The sequence below is a fragment of the Mandrillus leucophaeus genome, unplaced genomic scaffold, assembly GCF_000951045.1.
Source record: "Mandrillus leucophaeus isolate KB7577 unplaced genomic scaffold, Mleu.le_1.0 Scaffold660, whole genome shotgun sequence".
Taxonomy (NCBI): Eukaryota; Metazoa; Chordata; class Mammalia; order Primates; family Cercopithecidae; genus Mandrillus; species Mandrillus leucophaeus.
Genome location: NW_012107142.1, coordinates 18,514 through 23,439, shown reverse-complemented (window position 1 = coordinate 23,439; position 4,926 = coordinate 18,514). Strand labels below are relative to the sequence as shown.

The 4,926-nt window shown below is 39.3% G+C and overlaps 1 pseudogene; it reads left to right on the top strand.

The window, feature by feature from the left end:
* The first annotated feature begins 1,845 nt into the window (after positions 1–1,845).
* Positions 1,846–2,951, top strand: LOC105554847 (annotated as a pseudogene).
* Positions 2,952–4,926: the final 1,975 nt, after the last annotated feature.

The following is a 4,926-nucleotide window of genomic DNA, read 5'->3' as shown; positions in this document are numbered from 1 at the left end:
TAGACTGATATGGTGAAACACTGTCTCTACTAAAAATACAAAAATTAGCTGGGCCTCATGGCAGGTACCTGTAGTACCAGCTATTCAGGAGGATGAGACAGGAGAATTGCTTTGCTTGAACCCAGGAGGCAGAGGTTGCAGTGAGTGGAGATCCCGCCACTGTACTCTAGCCTGTGTGACAAAGCGAGACTCGTTTCAAGAGAAAAAAAAGAAAAAAGAAAATATTCCTCGAACTGAACGATAATAGTGACACAAACTATCAAAATCTCTGGGATACAGAAAAGATGGTGCTAAGAGGAAAGTTCATAGCATTAAATGTCTACATCAAAACATCTGAAAGAGCACAAATAGACAATCTAGGGTCACACCTCCAGGAACTAGAGAAAGAAAAACAAAACAACCCCAAACCCAGTAAGAGAAAAAAAATTAGCAAGATCAGAGCAAAACTAAATAAAATTGAAACAAAAAATTACAAAAGATAAATGAAGCAATAAGCTGGTTGTTTGAAAAGATAAATCTAATTGATACACAATTAGCAAGATTAACCAAGAAAGGAATAGAGAACATCCAAATAAGCTTAATTAGAAACAAAACGGGAGATATTACAACCAATACCACAGAAATTCAAAAGATCATTCAAGGCTACTATGAACACCTTTATGCACATAAACCAGAAAACCTCGAGAACATGGATAAATTCCTGGAAATATGCAGCCCTCCTAGATTAAACCAGGAAGAAATGGAAACCTTGAACACACCAATAACAAGCAATGAGATTAAAATGGTAATTTAAAAAGTTACCCACAAAAAAATACTCCAGGACCAAATGGATTCACAGCTGAATTCTATCAGATATTCAAAGAAATGGTACCAATCCCATTGACACTATTCCAAAAGATAGAGAAGAGGGGAATCCTCTCTAAATTATTCTATGAAGCCAGTATCACCCTAATACCAAAACCAAGAAAACACATTAAAAAACAAAACTACAGACCAATATCCCTAATGAACATAGATGCAAAAATCCTCAAAAAATTCTAGCTAACAGAATCCAACAGCAACAGCATATCAAAATGATAATCCACCATGATCAAGTGGGTTTCCTACTAGAGATTCAGGGATGGTTTAACATATGCAAGTCAATAAATGTAATATATCACATAAACTGCATTAAAAACAAAAACCACATGATCATCTCAATAGATGCAGAAAAACCATTTCACAAATACCAGCATCCCTTTATGATTAAAACCCTCAGCAAAATCAGCATAGAAGGGACATACCTTAAGGAAATAAAAGACAGCTATTACAAACCCACAGCCAACATTATACTGTTGAAACCATTACCACTGAGAACTGGGACAAGCCAAGGATTCCTACTTTCACCACTTCTATTCAACATAGTGCTGGAAGTCCTAACCGGAGCAATCAGACATGAGAAAGAAATAAAGGGCATCTAAATTAGTAATGAGGAAGTCAAACTGTCATTGTTTGCTGATGGCATGATTATACACCTAGAAAATTTTAAAGACTCATCCAAAAAGTTCCTCAATGGGTGAATGAATTCAGCACAGTTTTAGGAAACAAAATTAATACACACAGATCAGTAGCTCTGCTCTACACCAACCGCGACCAAGCTGAGAAGCAAATCAAGAGCTCAACCCCTTTTAAAATAGCTGCAAAACAAATAATGAAATACTTAGAAATATACCTAACCAAGGAGGTGGAAGACGTCTACAAGGAAAACTACAAAACACTGCTGAAAGTAATCACACATGATACAGGCAAATGGAAACACATCCCACACTCACGGATGGGTAGAATCAATATTGTGAAAATGGGACTGAGCAGGAACCCGCATCCAGGAAAAGATCCCTTTGCTCCTCCCTCAGAATGAATGGAGACCAGAAATCAGATGTTTATGCCCAAGAAAAGCAGGATTTTGTTCAGCACTTCTCCCAGATCATTAGGGTGCTGACTGAGGATGAGATGGGGCACCCAGAGATAGGAGATGCTATTGCCCGGCTCGAGGAGATCCTGGAGCATAATGCCATTGGAGGCAAGTGTCACAGGGGTTTGACTGTGCTAGCCATCCGGGAGCTGATGGAGCCAAGGAAACAGGATGCCGAGAGTCTCCAGTGGGCCCTGACTGTGGGCTGGCATGTGGAACTGCTGCAAGCTTTCTTCCTGGTGGCAGATGACATCATGGATTCATCCCTCACCCGCCGGGGACAGATCTGCTGGTATCAGAAGCCGGACATGGGGTAGGATGCCATCAATGATGCTATCCTTATGGGAGCATGTATTTACCGCCTGCTAAAGCTCTATTGCCGGGAGCAGCCCTATTACTGGAACCTGATTGAGCTCTTCCTGCAGAGTTCCTATCAGACTGAGATTGGGCAGACCCTGGACCTCATCACAGCCCCACCGGGCAATGTGGATCTTGGCAGGTTCACCGAAAGGAGGTACAAATCTATTGAAAAGTACAAGGTAGCTTTCTACTCCTTCTACCTTCCTGTAGCTACAGTCATGTACATGGTGAGAATGGATGATGAGAAGGAGTACGCCAATGCCAAGAAAATCCTGCTGGAGATGGGAGAGATCTTTCAGATTCAGGATGATTACCTTGACCTCTTTGGGGACCCCAGTGTGACCCGCAAATTTGGCACTGACATCCAGTACAACAAATCCTGCTGGTTGGTGGTTCAGTGTCTGCAATGGGCCACTCCGGAACAGTACGAGATCCTGAAGGAAAATTACTGGCAGAAGGAGGCCTAGAAGGTGGCCCGGGTGAAGGCACTGTATGAGGAGCTGGATCTGCCAGCCGTGTTCTTGCAGTATGAGGAAGATAGTCACAGCCACTTTATGGTTCTCATTGAACAGTACGCAGTGCCCCTGCCCGCAGCCATATTTCTGGGCTTGCATGCAAAATCTACAAGCGGAAAAAGTGACCTAGAGACTGCAAGGGCGGGGAGAGGAGGCTCTCGAGGGATAAATTATTGTATAACCAAAATATATGTATAGATACATATATTGTGAAAATGATAATACTGCCCAAAGCAAACTACAAATTCAATGCAAGTCCCATCAAAAATACCACCATCTTTCTTCAAAGAACTACAAAAAATAATCCTAAAATTAATATGGAACAAAAAAAGACCCTGCATAGCCGAAGTAAGACTAACCAAAAAGGACAAATCTGGAGGCATTACATTACCCAACTTCAAAATATACTATAAGGCCACAGTCACCAAAACAACATGGTACTGGTATAAATTTAGGCATATAGACCAATGGAACAGAATAGAGAACCCAGAAATAAAGCCAAGTACCTAATGGTCAACTGATTTCCGACAAAGCAAACAAAAACATAAACTGGGGAAAGGACACCCTATTCAACAAATGGTGCTGGGTTAATTGGCAGGCCACATATAGAAGAATGAAAGTGGATCCTCATCTCCCACCCTATATAAAAATCAACTCAAGGTGAATCAAAGACTTAAATCTAAGACATGAAACCATAAAAATTCTGAAAGACCACATTTTAAAAACCCTTCTAGACATTGGCTTAGGCAAAGACTTCATGACCAAGAACCCAAAAGCAAATGCAACAAAAACAAAGATAAATAGATGGGACTTAGTTAGATTAAAAGCCTCTGTATAGCAAACAGACAATCAGCAGAGTAAACAGACAACCCACAGAGTGAAAGAAAATCTTCAGTCTACACTTCCGACAAAGGACTAATATCCAGAATCTGCAAAGAATTCAAACAAATCGAAAAGAATGAAACAAACAATTCCTTCAAAAAATGCACTAAGGACATGAATAGAAAATTCTCAAAAGAAATATACAAATGGCCAAAAAACACTAATGCCCAGCATCACTAATGATCAGGGAAATGCAAATCAAAACCACAATGCAATAACACCTGACTCCTGCAAGAATGACCATAATCAAAATAACAAAAAACAATAGCCGTTGGCATGGATGTAGTGAAAAGGAACACTTTTACACGGCTGGTGGGAATGTAAACTAGTACAACAGCTATGGAAAACAGTATGGACATTCCTTAAATAACAAAAAGTAGATCTACTGTTTGATCCATCAATACCCAGAGGAAAAGACATCCTTATGTAAAGAAGATCCCTGCATACGCATGTTAACAGCACAATTCGCAATTGCAAAAATATGGAATCAGTCCAAAAGCCCATCAATCAATGAATAAAGAAAGAAAATTATATATATATATATATGGGGTATATGTGTGTGTGTGTATATATATATAAACACACCATACAATACTACCCAGCCATAAAAAGGAACGCAATAATGGCATTTGCAGGAAACTGGGCGGAAATGGAGATCATTATTCTGAGTAAAGTAACTCAGGAATGGAAAACTAAACATAGTATGTCCTCACTCATTAAGTGGGAGCTAAGCTATGAGAACGCAAAGGTGTAAGAATGATAAAATGGACTTTCAGGACTCGGGAGAAAGAGGGGTAGGGAGGTGAAAAATAAAAGACTACACATTGGGTACATTGTATGCTGCTCAAGTGATGGGTGCACCAAAATCTCAGAAATCAGTGCTAAAGAACTTATTCATGTAATCAAACACCATCTGTTCCCTCAAAAACCTATTGAAATAAAAAGAAAAATCAAAAACAAAGCAACTCCACCCCCCAAAAAAAGAAATAAAGAAGACCTAAATAAGTGGGGGGAGATACTATGTTCAAAGATTGGAATATTCAGTATTGTAGATTAAATGCAATTCCAATCAAGTTCCTGGCAGGCCTGAACCTAAAAGTTTAAAAAATAAAAATAAATTCTGGCAGGCTTTTTAAAAACAGAAATTAACAAGCTGATTTTTCAATTTATGTGGAAATCTGAAGGAGTTTGAATAGCCATCATAATTTTTTACAAAGA